Below are 17,168 nucleotides of genomic sequence, written 5' to 3'. Positions count from 1 at the left end.
CCCCGCCGACAAACGTACGCAGACTAGACGGATGGGGGCGAAAGCGGCAGCGGCAGCCGCGGCGGTAGCAAAACAAATGTGAACTTTGACATGCGCGGAAAAGATTTTCCGGCCGCTTTGGCCTTTCCGCCCGCTTGCCGCTTCCAAAGTGTGAACGTAGCCTGCCACAGGGACACATCCCGCTGTGTGCTGCGTTTTCGCGGCATAGTTCGCGTTGATGCGAGGCGTAGCACGAATGTCAATTCGTTCGCTGCTGCTGCCGCGCTTCCTGATTCCAGCGTTTTGACACTGAGTTTCCACGGTTAGCGAGTGAGGTGCATTTATGTTTGCTTGTGAGCGCGTGACACCATGCTTGTTAATTTAGTAATTATGCCTAGATTTACTATAGATTATACGGCCGATAAACCTACTATCCTTACTCGTATAGCTATCAACTAATTTGCTAGCGCAATCGATGCGTGCGAAACTGCAATTTTTTATGCCATACATGTGAGATGAGATGACACTCTTCAGATTTCTGCAACAAATATAGAGAATCACTCCTTCGAGATGTTCTTTCTCAAGCTACCGTAGCAATGTGTAGGCGTTTCGACAACCTTAACACCTTTGCACCAAATGGTGGTGTTGGTGAAAACTTCGCCCTTACGGAAACAATGCGGTTCTTTTGTGAAATCAAAACACCTATACACCTACATTATTTTAAACCTGCAAAAGAGTATATTTGTTGCCGAGAACCGCCTTAAGGGTGCCACGTTATTTACAGTGTAGAGAAGCAGCTAAATTTGTTAACGTCACTGCGTACTATGCAGCGGACCACAATTGCCTCAGTTGCCATAGAGGCTAGAGCGACCCAATGGCTCGAACCTACAGGTGACTGGCAGAGGTTGCGTCACTGAGTTGTTTGCAAAGTGACCGTTCGCAAATGGTCACTTTGTTTGAAAAGTGACCTCTTACCTGCTAGTCGCGTGACCGCAGTCGGAAGCCTGCTGAACCAATCGGCACACAAAGAGCTCGTCTGCACGCGCTGAGGCTTGTTATTACTTGGCGGTGGCTGTGCGCGCAGACGTGAATAGCATCTAGCGCAAGGAATTTCGGTTTGGCGACGGGAATACCGTAATTGCCGGTATGAACAACGGTCACTGTGAGTCGCTCCTCCGTGCCTCAGTCCCTGATCACGGTCGGTAGCGCGACCTCTTCAATCGGAGCTGTGAATGCGCCTAAAAGTAATTATTGGCCATAGCAGCTTGCCTCCACTTCAAGCACGTGCGGTTGTGGCGCGGTGCTTCTTCGCCATTACCCTGGTGTGATCGCTCGGGAAGAGAGCAGTAAACGGCCGGCGTCTGTTATGCGATTTAATGTTTCGCTTTTGCGCGTTGTGCAATCCGCAAGTCTAGTGTTGTAGTTCAGTGTTGCAAGACGAGATCGTAATCACATAATTGATACGTTGTACAACCGGTTTCCTAAGTAGGGGTGCAATACAGGTCAAGGATACCTATGTTTCATCGCTATGGGCACAGCATAGATCTGGTATTGCAGCTTCGCTGTGCTATGTACTTAAATTCACCGTACATGTCAGCGAGCATAGCAATAGTAACGCTACCAATTATCAGTGTTGGGGAGAAATAGAAGTAGACGACTCGAGAAGCGGCGCCGAAGGAGCAGTCAAACCGAAGAGCGAAATTGTCGGAATACATAATTATCAGACGAATGTCGTAGCGTCCGGGTTAGTAAAAAAAAAAATCTCCGCCGCACTTCGCTGCTTGTCGACGCCGTGTTTCGCTTTTCCACTCTAAGGCACCCCAGTGCACGCTAGGCATGTCACCGTCTTTCTTTGTAATATTCGGCTTATGCAGAACTATGACCGGAGTTATCGATTGCAGCTTTGAAGAAGTGAAACTCCTAACACGAGTATGGGACTCTTTAAAATGCTTGTTTAGTACAGCTGGGACAAGAATATCACTTCATAGCAACGAAGACTGCAATACGCTGTGCATTTACTGCATCGTTACGTGTTGCACAAATGAAATGAATAAATTAAATGCGTAGCAGTTCGCGACAACCTTTTGAATGAGAGGTGGCCCACAGAAATGACACAGCTACGCCTTTTCGGCTGCTCACCGTAAGAGCTCGATTGTGTGTTCGACCGCGTCAAGTCCACAGTACTGTGGCCGTCCGCAAGCTCTCGGCTCAATGATGCCAATCGCAGCAGCAAGTATCAAACTGTTCATTTGCTTAGGCTTCGTTCTTCAAAAACGTGCATTTACATGCAAAATAAACATATTGTAATGAAGAAGAAGTGCCGGTTAGCCAGGTGCATCACCAGCGCTTTTACGCACGGGGCTGCCTGCTCGCAGTGTTATGACTGCCGCACCAAGTTCGACCTCTCAATTCTGTCAATAAACACCTTGACATTTGGTGGAGAGTGCGGGGTACGACTCCATCAACGCTGGAACTTCGAAGCCGAACCCTTCAATCATCTCGGCCCATGCCGGACGATCCAGCCCAGCCTTCTCGAACCATGCCTGACAATCCAGCCCCACAAGCTGCAGTCACGGCACCAACTGTCGTCTGTCCTGGCGTGCAGCGTCACCGGGATCCTGCGATTTTTGCAGGTACCGGTGATCAGGACGTCGAGGACTGGCTCGCCTCGTACGAAAGAGTCAGCAGACACAGCCACTGGGTCGATAAGGAAAAGCTCAACAACGTAATTTTCTACTTGAGCAACGTTGCACATTTGTGGTATCATAACCACGAATCCGACATCTCGACATGGGTGGCGTTCAAGACCAACTTCACGGAAGTCTTTGGTCGTAAACTTCAGGCCGAACAACGCCTGCGCGGACGCGCCCAGCAACCAGGTCAGAATTCCACCAGCTATATCGAAGAACGTCGTTAATCTGTGCAACACAGTCGACACGATGATGCCAGACGGCGATAAGATCCGGCATATCCTCAAGGAAATTGAGGACGACGCCTTCCAGATGTTGGTCGCCTGGAACCCGACCACAGTGTCTGTCGTCATTGCGATGTGTCTAAGTTACGACGAACTTCGAAGGCAGCGAGTTGTGACACGACATCCGCCTTCAGAATTTGCTCCTGTCTCAGGTCTGACGCTAGGTGTTGACGAGTCGCCTCGAATGCACCAGATAAAGGGGTTCGTGCGAGAAGTTGCTCGGCAGCTTTCCCTGGTGCCCTTTACGAACGCGCAACCATACTCCCCACTGACACAGGGGTTACAGACCGTCATCAAGGAGCAAGTCGCTGAGTGCCTGCCAGCTGCTATTCAACCGCCTCCAGTCACGGCGCCCTTGACATACGCTGACGTCGCGGCATGGCCGCCCTTCGCTCCACGTCCACCTCTCCAAGCTGTTGCGCGACCGCCCCCGATTCCCTTCTCGGCGCCTGCACCACAGCTACCACGCCAGCCAAATCGTTGGCGCACAGCCGACAACCGCCCAATTTGCTACCATTGTGGTATTCCGGGACACGTTGCCCGCTTTTGTCGACGCCTTATGCAGCATACTTATGATTACCGCCGACCCATGAACAGTTACGCCCCTCGACAGCTACAATCCCCTGTGCCGCCAGATGAAACCCCTGTTCCCTACACTACTCGTCGTTCACCATCCCCACGCCACCATTCCATCTCACTAATGAGACGCCAGCCAAGCCCTCTTCCTCAGGGAAACTAAGTGTCGCAGTTCACGAGGCGAGAACTGCGTCCCCTTCGCTTTACCCAAGGCCTAGAAATCACCCCTGCAACGTAATTGAGGTATAAGTCGAAGGGATTCCAACATTCGCACTAGCCGATACGGGTGCAGCAATCTCGGTGTTACGCGCAGGACTTTGCCGACGGATAGGAAAAGTAACGACGTCGCTTTGCGGACTGTATTTGTGTACTGCGAGCGCACAGCCTGTCGAACCTTTGGGAGCCTGCACTGCACGTGTTGTAATCGCGGAATCTCTTCACGTCATTGAGTTCCTTGTCCTGCCGTCCTGCTCCCACGATGTCATTCTAGGCTGGGATTTCCTTTCGTCTAACAATGCCATCACTGACTGCGCCCGCGCCGAGGTGGAGTTGTCTTTTCCTTCCGCTGCAGCCATGGACCAAGATCCTGTGACGCCTACAAAAATGCTCGTGGCCGAAGTTACCGATATCCCTCCTCAGTCCGCCCCCGTCGTCTCTGTATCTTGCGTATCTGCACGTGACGCAACCGTCTTATTCACGCCATGTGACTTGTTCGCCCGTCGCCGTTCCCTTCCGTTGCCCTTTGCCGTCATCGCCATCAGTGCTGGCCGTGGTGTTATGTGTGTGTGCAATGTGTCTTTCCTGCCGGTTACTTTGCATCGCGGAGAGTGCCTCAGTTACACTCAAATTGTGGATTCTTCAATGTTCTTCGATGCTCCCGACGCCCCACATTCGACATCCCTCGCCGCGCTCGACAATGCGACTCGACCGCCGTTGGAGTGCTTCCATCCGTCAATCTCCGGTGATTTGACAACTACACAACGCGCGCAACTTGTCAGCCTGCTACGCGAATTTACCGCCTCCTTCGACTGCCATCAACATTCTCTCGGCCGCACCACCACAGTGTCGCACAGCATCGACACCGGTTCGCACGCCCCACTCCGGCAGTATCCTTACTGTGTCTCAGCATCTGAACGCCGCGTCATCGACGAACAAGTGAGCGATATGCTTCGGCGTGACGTGATTCAGCCGTCCCATAGCCCGTGGGCATCGCCTATTGTCTTCGTAAAAAAAGAAAGATGGTTCTATTCGCTTCTTCGTTGATTACAGTCGTCTTAGCAAAAGTACGCGCAAAGACGTATATCCCCTACCGCGCATAGACGATGCTCTTGACTGTTTGCAAGGTGCCGGGTTCTTTTCCTCTTTGGACTTGCGGTCTGGATATTGGCATGTCCCCATGGCAGAGGCTGACCGCTCCAAAACCGCCTTCGTTACACCGGACGGATTATACAAATGTCATGCCATTCGGCCTATGTAATGTGCCGGCTACGTTCGAGCGTATGATGGACAGTATCTTGCGCGGTCTCAGGTGGCACACGTGTTTGTGCTATCTAGATGATGTCGTTGTCTTCTCACCTGATTTATCGACTTGTAGCGCCAGCCGACGCTGCTATGCGGGGACGGTAAGGTCGGCGTTCTCGGCCGGCGCTTTGGGGCCGGCCGCGGATGGCGAGGAGAATAAAGTTGGGCAGCGCGTGCTAACGGCGCAAGCATGGCACGCGCCAGTCCGTTCTAAAGGTCTGCTGAGCTGGTCCTCTTGGTCGGGCGCTCCGCGGCGACCCCTCGGTTTCTTACATTGGTGACTTCGGACGTGATCCTCAGAGTATCAACAAGGACCGATTCAGCATCGCCTGCTACCGAGCCCTGCCCGCGGCCATGGACCAGCTGGAAGAAGAGTGGCGCCCACCGACGCTCGACGACCCTTGGCGTTTGCAACTGTGGCCCTACCGTCCGCACAGCCCTATCGTGTGGTTCGCGCAGGTAGACGCACAGCTATACGTAAATGGCGTGTCGTCGCAGCTCTGGCGGTACCTACTCCTCAAGCGAGAAATTCCCACCGACGTCTTCTCTCGTCTTGACCTTCCGTCATCAGACCAGAACATGTACGAGGGCCTCAAGACCGCATTCTTTCGTCACTTTGGCGTACCAGTTCCCGATCACTTACGCAGCACGACACAGTTTCCTTCAACGGCTGACGCTTCTGAAGGAATGGCTCAAACTACGTCGTCCTCTTCACCATCGGCGCCGGGTGAACGCTGCGCCACTGCTAGCGAATCTTGCGCCGCACCTACACCACAGGAGCCACTGTGCGGAGACAACAAGACAACTGCGCCTCCCGCGTCTCGTTCATTCCCCGACGACGAACAACCTCCCGCCACACTGCCCGCACCATCAACTACACAACTGGTGAGCCCGCTAGCCCTCAGCAACGACCACCTTGCATCCACGCCCGAGCATACTAAAGAGTCGGCATGCACTCCACCCCCACCCGAGTTACATGACGTCCCCAGTCCAAGCCGTGGAGATGACTCAGCAGCGAGCCGTGCCTTGACGGCTGTCGAGACGCATATCAGTCCACCTGTTCCGAGTGAAATCCTGCGGCAACACTGCGGTGAGACTGGTTCGCCAGTTATCACGTGCACTGCACTTCCCAGCTACGCCAGCGTCTTTCCCGTGGAGCCCTTGTCGCCTGCCCCCTCTCGCACCACACGTTCAGTGTCTCGGCTTCAACGCCCGAACGACACTGCTTTGACGTTTGGCCACAAGGATGCCTCCTCGGCTTGCGGTGCTCGGCGTCGGAGAACTCGTGCCCAGCGCGGCCGGCAGCCCCGCTGTTTCGCTGGTTTTCGTCGCTGCATCCACCCGATTTTACACAGGTGGCAGGCCGGACGCTGCTACCGCGCACTTCGAAAGCGCCCGCCCTCAACACTGAACCTATGTTCACGGGTCCGACTGACATTCACACGTTGGCACCACGCTAACTTCGATAAAGAGAACCGGGTCCCGTCGTCGCGGGCTTGTCACCACGGTCGCAGCATCAGCGGGGGTCGGATTCGATGTTGCTGTCGGCGCCGACGCACCACACCACCGGCTTCACCACTTGACCAGCCCAAACTTGTACGATGCCATCGTGGCTGCCGTGTTCCCCGCACCGTTCTGCGATCGACCGTCCATGCAGACCGACCAGGCAACATCTGCATCTGCAGCTTAGAGCGCCAATGGCGTCGCCCCTGCGCCCTCCTAGATGCAGGGATCATCGGGGCCACGTTCCTCAAGCTGCCGCCACCAAAACCTCGTCCGCTGCTGCACTCGCAGGCCAGACCACCCCAGTGAATCGCGCACATTTCGCCGTTCCGTCTGGGCGGGGGGCCCTGTAGCGCCAGCCGACGCTGCTATGCGGGGACGCTAAGGTCTGCGTTCTCGGCCGGCGCTTTGGGGCCGGCCGCGGATGGCGATGAGAATAAAGTTGGGCAGCGCGTACTAGCGGCGCAAGCACGGCACGCGCCAGTCCGTTCTAAAAGTCTGCTCAGCTGGTCCTCTTGGTCGGGCGCTCTGCGGCGACCCCTCGGTTTCTTACAGACTCACCTCCAATGACTAAGAGAGGTATTAAGCTGTCTGACTAAGGCTGGCCTGCAACATAACATCAAAAAATGCTTCCTTGCTGCTCTTAAGCTTACCATCTTAGGCCACATCGTATCCAAAGAAGGCGTGCTTTCGGAACCTGCAAAATTCCGTTGAGTTGCCGAGTTCCCCAAGCCCACTAATCTGAAGTCACTACGCAGTTTCGTCGGCCTCTGCTCCTATTTTCGCCGCTTTGTGAAGAACTTCGCCATGATAATCGCCCCTTTGACTCAACTGCTGGCTGGGCACAACGCCCTGTCCACCTGGTCGAAAGCATGCGATGACGCGTTCACGACCCTTTGCCATCTGCTCACGTCTCCTCCTATTCTGAGGCATTTTGACCCCGATGCCCCAACTGAAGTTCATACAGATGCTACTGGCCGGAGTCGGCCTTGGGGCAGTTCTTGCCCGACGCAAAAGTGGTCTCGTGGAATACGTCGTTTCTTATGCTAGCCGCACGCTGACAAAGTCGGAGCTAAACTACTCTGTTACAGAAAACGAGTGTTTAGCCATACTCTTGGGTGCTTACGAAATTTCGACCTTATTTATACGGCCGCCAATTTGATATCGTAACGGACCACAATACGCTGTGCTGGCTCTCCTCATTGAAAGACCCCTCTGGCCGCCTTGCACGCTGGGCACTCCGTTTGCAAGTGTACGACATCCAGGTTGTGTACCGCTCTGGACGCAAGCACACCGATGCCGATGCTCTCTCCCGCTCGCCAATATCACCTGACCCTGATCTTGACAGTCTTTGCCCACTCAACTTTGTCCTCTCAGCACTTGCCATCGATGACATGCGCTCTGAGCAGAGCTAACAACCCGTGGATTTATTCGCTTTTGGAGTTTCTCTCTGATCCTACCACTGTTACGGCGTCTAGGACTCTACGGCGGCAGGCGCATCACTTTGTTATTCGCGACCAACTCCTCTACCGTCGCAATTATCTCCCCGAGGGTCGACAATGGCTACTAGTAATACCGCGTCATCTTCGGGCTGATATATATGCATCGTTTCACGCTGATCCCCAATGTGCACACGGTGGCGTGTTAAAGACCTACAACCGCCTTAGGCTCCGGTATTACTGGCCTGGCATGTACAAGTTCGTTCGCAAGTACGTCCGCTGCTGCCTCGACTGCCAGCGCCGAAAGTCGGTCCCTACTTCCAGTGCCGCACCCTTGCAGCCCTTCCTAGCCCATCCCGTCCTTTTGTTCGGGTCGGAATCAACCTTTACGGCCCGCTTCCTTCTACTGGTGCTGGCAACCGCTGGATTATCGTTGCAGTGTATCACCTCACACGCTATGCAGAAACCGCTGCACTTCCATCTGCAACTGCCCAAGATGTTGCATCCTTCATACTGCGGCGTTTTGTTCTTCGTCACGGAGCCCCTCGGGAACTTCTCAGTGATCGAGGCCGCGCATTTCTATCTGAAGTCGTGACGTCTCTTCTGAAGGAGTGTCACATCATCCACAGGACCACTAGCGCATACCATTCACAGACGAACGGGCTGACGGAGCGTTTCAACCGTACTCTTGGCGACATGCTCGCCATGTGCGTCGCGTCCGACCATTCCAACTAGGACGCTGTGCTTCTGTTCGTCCAGTTCGCCTATGATACTGCCACTCAAGCTACCACTGGTTTTTCTCCGTTTTGCCTACTCTACGGCCGTGAACCTTCCTGCACCATCGATACCATGCTACCCTACCAGCCTGATTCATCGGAATGTGTTCCTGTATCTCAAGCTGCGCAGCATGCTGAAGTATGCAGACAACTCGCCCGTTGTCTTACCACCGCAGATCAGACACAACAGAAGCTTCGTCGAGGTGGCTGTGTTCCCCCAAGCTTCCCTTCCGACTCATTGGTTTGGCCGTGGGTTCCACCTTTATCTCCCGGCCTTTCTTCTAAGCTGCTCCCAAGATATCATGGACCTTACCATGTAATTGCACAAACTTCTCCCGTGAATTATGTCGTCAAGCCGGTGTCACTGTCTTCTGATCAGCGCCGTCGCGGTCGCGAAACTGTTCACGCAGATCGGCTCAAGCCCTTCTACGATCCCTCTATGTTACCGTATGCTTAGATAGCCAGGATGGCGTCTTTTTCTCCGGGGGACAAATGTAATGAAGAAGTGCCGGTTAGCCAGGTGCATCTCCGGCGTATGAAATACGACGAAGAAGTGCCGGTCAGTAAGGCGCATCACAAGCACTTTTACGCACGGGGCTTGTCCTGACTGCTTGCAGGGTTCTGACTGCCGCACCGAGTTCGATCTCTCAATCCTGTCAATAAACACCTAGACAATATAGTCATATAGTACATGAACACGCACCTACGATGTCAGTACACGCAATAAAATGTTAATCTCGTCCCCTATTCAATATGGTATTCGAAAAAAGAGAAAGCGTTGTACCAACAATGCGCTGCGTGTGCACTGTTCGCCTTCGACTGTTAATGGACAGAACCTGCCCGAAAGAAGAGACACGCCCTTAAAGCGCACCAAAAAAAAAAAAAAAAACATTGCCAACGCCTTTCTGCGGGTATGTTGATATATAGCGGGGCTGACAGACAGACAAAGAACTTTATTAACTAGGTCCTCAGAAGCACTGCCCTAGGGTAGAGCTGCGGGCCGCTCCCACGTGGGCACGGGTAGGCTGAGCCTAACCGCCACATTGTGGGCTCTAGTGGCATTCGCCAAAATTATGTAGATCCAACGCACGTCTTGGAATGCATGTAAAGTGAATATTTTGTGAAGCGGTTAATGAACTGCTAATGATTTGCCCATTTCGTTCCTCGGTCCGTGGCGTAAAGGAAACTGGTGTGGACTTGTACTCTCACACAGCGGCACTACGTAATTGGACAAATCTTATATATAGGCTTGTGTTTCTTTATTAGTTCTTATTTATTTTAAATGTACCGGCCACTTCATGGCCAGTCTGTCGTTGTGAGCCTGTGACATAGTATGGACATCATAATCAACCCGCAACAATTGTATCAAAAAGCTAGTTAGCGTTGGCACGACATATACCTGCCGCTTCGTTGCGAACGCCCATTGTAGGCTTGTGCCATTGAACTGGCCGCTTCTTGGCCAGCCCCTCGCTGTACGTATGTCGCAGTGTATAGAAATTATAATCGTCATCATAGTCAACAGGCGCAGACGCTTCTTGGCTGATTACCTGTTGTGGGTATGCGCCATAATATGAGAACCATAATCATTATACGCGGCCATCATCCCAAGGAGATATTAGTATTGGTACGAGAGAAGTGTGCGTGTGGTTTGGTCAGTGGGCAGTGACTCCATCGCAGTTGGCCGGTATTCGCTTAGATACTCGTGCCGTGCGTTAACTTGGTGTAAACGTTTTTTTTTTTAATTTGTTAGCAGTGCCTAACATAGTTCAGGGTGTGGTAGAAAACTTGGCATGTAGCTGCCGAATGGCGTTGAAGAGAATTCTTCATATTTGTAAGAGCAACATTCTGCGAAATGTTTTCGGCTGTCAAAGTGATTTATGTGCTTGATGTCCCCCACTCCGCGGAAAAAAAAGTACTCGAACTATGCCGTAGGATTTTCGCCCACTTTGTGTGGTTCTGCGGGTGGAACATTGCGACGCGATAAGTTGTTTCTCTCACTTAAATGGGTTGCTCCTGGCCTTCCACATTCTTTATTTGGCAGTTAGTCTCGTGTTGTCTATACTTTTGCGATATTACACAGCCTTTTCTATGCGAGATACTCCAGCGGCGTATCTGCCTTGATTTGCCTTCCACTGTTGCATCCTCCTTTGTTGAAAGTAGTTCTCTGTTTGGTTCCCAAAGAAAGTAGTTGGTGCTATTTTGTTTCTTCAGGCCAGATTTTCAACCGCCTGTTTATTTAGCTCAAGTAGTAAGACATTGGTTAGTGGTGTTATCGACGCGTGCTTTCGCCATGCCGTGCCATCTAAGTACACGAGCGTTAAGTACACGAAGCTACCTTTGGCTCCTGGTGATGTATCGGCTCCGTATTTTTTCGTGTCTTGTGTCCAAATTTTTGCCTCGACTCTTGTGATTTATGGACCACTGGTGCTGTAAGTCTCCCGCTGTCGAACGACACCTCTTCAGCGGAAATAAGACCTGCCATCGTAACTTCATCGCCGATTCTTCGCAACATCCGCACTCCCGCGCCGCTGCCGCGCAGAGCCGGCAGTGTGCATCGGCGGTAGCAGCTGCAGCAGACATGAGCCAAGACGACGTCGTCGATGCTGTCGACATGAGTCCGGAAGAGATCCTGGTTTGGCGTGAGACACTTGTTTACTCCGACACCAAGAGGCCTTCGCCCACTTCGCCAAACACCCTCAAAACTCGACCGCAAGTAAGCGACTTTCTGCGTCGTCCTCCTTCACTACCTGCCACTGAATACAAAATGATTATTCGTGTAGATGGTGGTGCCAACTGCGCTAACATACATCCAGTCTCTCTCCGTGGCATCGTCATCAAGTCCGAAGGCCTATCCGCGGCTGCAACATCGCTAGATCGACTTCGGGCCAACAAGATTAACAACACAATCATCATAAGCACCCCCTGCATGGACAGAGCTGATCGCTACTTGAAGATCGCCACCCTCACCAACATGGGCAAGAGCTACGAGGTCTCCACGAACGTGGCAGACCCCAAAAATTGGTGTAGGGGCATCATCAAGCTGCCGGCCTCCCTGGTGGAAGGGAACTTGTTGGTTAAACTTCGAGACTCCAATCGAACAATCAAGATCCTAGCTGCTCGAAGAATGGGCTCCACGGACTCCATCCTGGTCACTTTCGAAGGCTCAAAGGTCCCCTTCTACGCTGCCGACCATATGGGCAAAAAGTGGAGGCGTGTGCTAAGTGCTGGCAGCTTGTCCATCGTCAAGATGTTTGCCCTAATGTGACAATACGTCTCTGCCCAAAATGCGGCACGCCAGATCCTCCTGAGGACCACAGCTGCACCCCTACTTGCATCATCTGCAACGGTACACATGAGACTGGTTCATCAGAGTGCAGACTTCGTTACAAACCACGGAAACAGCCCCCCGCGCCACCAGAAACTTAACGGATACTTCTGGCCAGGAACAATATACAGGCCTCCAACCAACACCCAGGACAAGAGAAGCCGCAGAGCAGCTCTGGACGCAAGAACTCTGCAACAGCGGCCCAGGTTCTATTATCGAAGCAAGCTTGGCCTCCTCGGATTCCACGCAACGAGTAGAGACCGCCCATCAACCATACAAAGGTGAGCTGGGCAGGGGTAGTCTCCCACAATAGCAGCTCCTCACTAGATACTGATAGCTCTCTCATCAAATACTTGCTTAATCAGAACGAAATGCGCAAAGCCGAAATCAAACAGCTCAAGGCTATCCTCCACCCCCCCCCCTCATCGAAATTAATGAAACTCCTACCGCTACTTCCAACCCACTGCCACAAAAGCTTTCGCCCACACCCACACACCCTCCGAGAGAACACATGGATATAGTTGCACGCACACCCACAGGCCCTCCGACAGAACAAATGGACACTGTGGCACCCACTGCTACGACTGAAGCAGCAACTCCGAAGCCACCGTCACCACACATGCAGCCCCCACCGGCAAAAAGGAAGAATGCCGAAATAACAGACACCGACAACAAAGTTGAAAACGCCATATTTGTCCTCAGTGACAACATGACCACCCTGGAAAACAAACTTGTTGCCCTTTAAAATCGGCTACAAAGCAAGCTTGATGCCTTTCTTTGTGAGGCATTTTTAGAGTTAATGAGAATGTACTTTGCGAAAACCGGACCAGCGACCAATCGACAAAGCCAAAACCATGCAACGTGAGGCAGCGAACGTTCCACTTTAATATTGCGCTATTGCTTTGATAACGCTGGCGCGTTCTATTGCGCTGCCTGCTTTGTTTCAAATAAAGGGGTGCGCGCAAGGTCCTCTGGTGTTAAATTATGACGCTTTATGTTGACATTTTACTGCTTGTTGCTTTTGCACGTTCCGCGCTACCTTCGTTCACTGATTGCCGTCGTGTGAGGTGAGATCAGATAAAACTTGGAACTGGGGTAAAACTTGGAAAGCGTGGAATTCGCGACGAAATCGGAACACGCATAGCACCCCTCGTTAAGATCGGAACACGCTGCATCCGAAAGAAACTGGCATTCTTTTCCGTTCTACATACTAAAGTCTACAAGCGATAGCTTTGCATCTACATGAGCAATAGCAGGAAGTTGGAGACGTTTCGCACTTTTAGTTGGTAGGGACAGGCAGTGTTCTGCAACAATAGGAACTGTTTTTGTCTGCTTTCTGTGGTCTTGTGACTAGCGAAAGAAAATCATTGCAGATGTGCGGGGCGATCGTGAAACATAAATTTACAAACACTGTACAATTATAGATTGTTTTCATGGCCGCGTAAATGTCACAAGGAATGCTTGGCGCGAAACATCTTCTTGATGACGTATATTCACACAGTGCTTGCGCACAGAAATGAACCCACACACTTATAAGAGCCATCTCTGCGATCTTTGCATCAGACTGACCAAGCCACTAAGTGCTGGAGCGTAATCTCACCTGTCACACGACGTCATGTGAGTATCGTCTCTGGTAAAGAAAGTGCAGCATACTGTGTGGAGTATCGGTAGTGGTCAAATCGTTCGTTGTGTTCTGCACGCGTATCTTACGAGCAGCCAGCCGTTTTCTTCTTTCTCTCGCAGCAAGCAGAACATACCGTCGTTAAAACGTTTCGCTAACAACATTCATTTTCAGTAAAAGCGGCACACAAACATGTTTTGGATTCACCTCCTATGTCAGTTCTTTGTAACAGTTAACACAGATGTGTACTGACGCGTAACATGAGGTCATATAAACGGGGTAATCACTTTTCAGTTTTCTAGAATTTAACAAAATGAGTTGTAGCAGATAGCACAATGTCATTGCTTGAGCTGGAATATTCAGAGGGGCAGAGATTACTCGAATAAGAAATTCAGAAGCACAATCAACTATCTGAGAAAATTCACTAATTAGCCTCTTAATTAAGAACTACACGGCACATATTGCAATTTGCAAATTATAGCCGGTTAGCTTACAAGGCATATTCACTAGGAACCAACTTTGAGGATGGCATGGGTGTCGAGATATGCCCCGTCAAGCTGGCGGTCAAAAGGCACTGTTGTTGCACTTACGTTTTGAACACAATGCGCCTTTATGCATTAAGAACAAAGTAATTGAAAGGCCCATGTATTTTGTTGCACACTTTGGCAATAACTATCTCGAATCTGGTGTCATTCTGAAAATTGATTCTAAGTTGATACGCGTTGCAAGCTCACCGGCTGCCATTCCTAAATTGCAATATGGTCCGTAATGCTATTAAGAATGTAATGAGCGAATTTCCTGTAATTAGCGGAACATGCGTTTCCATTTTTAGTGAAAGTAACGGCAGCCTTATTGAATATTCCAGCACAGGGAGTGGAATTATGCTATCTGCCCCAGGTGTTTTTATTTTTAATGCAGTAAAACTTACAAAGTATCACCCGGTATACCGATAGCTCCGCCCTCGTTGACAATGTGAAAGACCGAGGTAAGGGGCACCCAGGCGTTTGTTCAGTTGAGCTCGTCCCACCCGGTCCTGGATTAATCATTAGGCGTGATACGACTGGTCAGATATTTTTTGCTTTATTCACGGCTAAAAGCAAAGGCCGCTCTTTTTAGTGCTTAGTGGCGTGACCACGGTATCGAGCGCTCCAATAGACGGTTTTCACCGCGCTGCCGTGGGTACCTCCATATTTGATCACGTGGTGGGGCGTCCATTGCGTGCCTCAGCTGGCATCTGGGCGGGTATTTTGTAGGGATGCCTTTAGGATGCTAATGCCTTTTCGCGCTTTTCCAGCTTGGTCAGTGGTCGGAGCGACGGTCCGCTCACGTTATCAACGGGATCAGCCGGCCATGAGCGGTGGATGATAGGACTAGTATAGAATAAAGCATAAGGCATCGCTACAAAATACTGGCCCTGCTGACTCTGTTTATGATGGAAACGCAAGAAACCGCCGCCGCGCAGGAAGCTGCGGTTCCAGCAGCTGTCTACGACAAGGAATGGATGCAGGACATAAATTGTAGACCAAAGCTTCCGATGACATGCAAATGTCACATATTATTCTTCCCAGTCCATTACGCATTTTGCAAATGCGTCTAGCACTGCATGCATGTGCTCGTACTAGATGACACGGGTAAAAATTTATTTCCCAGGGCACAGGGCAACTTACCTTCAGCTGCTGCGCTAAATCAGGATTACTATATTTAATAATTGTTTTTATAGTATTCTTGCCAATGGCCTTGTAACCAGAGGTTGTCGTGCTTCGGTTTCAAGAACATTTTTGCAGCAATGTCAGTACATGGCCGAATTTCTACGTATTCACGGTGCATAGGGCAATGGCGGTAGATTTTTATGCCGTGTTCGGTGCTAACTTTTTTTCTTGTTTTGAAGTTTTTGTAGTAGCTTACACAAAATGCGTGATATTGTTCGTCACAATTTTACGTTGCGGCTCTTCACGAAGTGTCCAGCTTTGAACATTGCTACAAAACACACGTAAACCACTTATTAGACTTCACATTCGCTAATCGTAGTACCCATTTATAACATGAAACCACTGAGCATCTGTGACGTTTAGTGAATGTGGCTAGTCGTTAGATGAGACCAGGAAAATGATATTTACAAGCGCGAGCGAGTGTCTACTAAATTTGCGGTGCCATTTGGCCATTGTGTATTATTTCCGGAACGTTGCCTTCGATGAATATTCGTTGAAAAATTGTCCCGCTACAGCTAATCTTGTATTAAGAGAGATACTGGTTCGACATGTCCTTCCGGGATTATGGGCACACAAACAAGGATGAAATAAGCCTAAGGGGATAGAAGTTGCGGTAAAGTAGAAATACCAAAACGTCATGAAGGTGTGATGCATTTTTTTCGATGGTTTTTGATGATCATATTTTGGCACTGTAGGGTCATGAAGGGATGTGAATCCCAACATAAAGTACCAAAATGTGGTGGTTTATCCTGTCAAACAAATAACGAGCGTAAAACGCTTCATAGCAGCCTTGAAGCAGCAGCCTGTCCCTCTAATGCGGCGAACCGTGAAACGCGCAGCAAATGTGGTCGAATGTTCTAAATGGCGAACAGCGGCGTTAACGTGACCGGCAGCCTGCTTATACCTACCTATATGTTGGTACTATCTTGGCCGGTGATGTGTGCAGATGTGAAAGGTGCACCGCGGTGGACGGAGCGATGATGCAGCGAATTCTGCCGCACAGCTATGGCGATATTGTATCGCCACAGCAGTTGTGGCAACAGTGTATCGCATAGTGTATCGATATCGCAGCTGTTGTGGCCTTAGGGTTGATAGTAGTCCGGGAATCGTACCCGACATCCATAACTGCTGGAGCACGTTGCGGAAAGGGTTATGACGGGTTGTTAAAGCCCGAGGGGTGGGGGGGGAGCTGGATGTGTGCAGCTTGTAGGAGAAAATGTATGCCGGCTGAAGTCGGTTGACGAAACCGCGAACATATTTCTTTTTGATGCACTGAGTGAACGTTTTTTCTTCGGGGCAGATAGCATGATAGGGTCCCGTAGTAGGTGGTTTTAAAGAAGCACGGATGGTGTCATTGCTAAGAAAGGCGTGCGCACATGTGGCGAGCTCCTTCAAAGTGCTGGCTTAGAATGATATGCCGCCAATAGCGGACGCGTAGCGGCGATGGTGACTCGGAGGTGGGTCACAAAATTGGAGGACTCCGAGGAGGCAGCATCAGACGCCGCCGAAAACAATTCTCCAGGAAGGCGTAGTGGTTCCCTTTAGATGAGCACTGCAGGTGTTACTTGAATGTGGAGCTTGAAGGCGGTGTGATGACCTAGGGCGACGGCTGGGAGAGCCTCAAGACTTCATTCGCTGATAACCGGTGGTTGGCTCGAGGATCCTGAAAAGTAGGAATTGAAGTGATATCTGTTATTGGTTGTAACGCTATGAGGGGTGCCGAAATGAGATATTCAGCCGGAAAT

The 17,168-nt window shown here is 50.9% G+C and overlaps 1 long non-coding RNA gene across 1 annotated transcript in view; it reads left to right on the top strand.

The window, feature by feature from the left end:
• The first annotated feature begins 13,564 nt into the window (after positions 1-13,564).
• LOC125944522 (uncharacterized) overlaps positions 13,565-17,168 on the top strand; it is a 55,665-nt gene continuing 52,061 nt past the window's right edge. Inside the window, exon 1 of the long non-coding RNA XR_007466256.1 lies at positions 13,565-13,710. This is a non-coding gene — a long non-coding RNA (uncharacterized LOC125944522). The remainder of the gene's footprint in view (positions 13,711-17,168) is intronic.

Source organism: Dermacentor silvarum, chromosome 3 (assembly GCF_013339745.2).
Source record: "Dermacentor silvarum isolate Dsil-2018 chromosome 3, BIME_Dsil_1.4, whole genome shotgun sequence".
Lineage (NCBI taxonomy): Eukaryota > Metazoa > Arthropoda > Arachnida > Ixodida > Ixodidae > Dermacentor > Dermacentor silvarum.
This window is presented reverse-complemented; position numbering and strand designations above follow the sequence as displayed.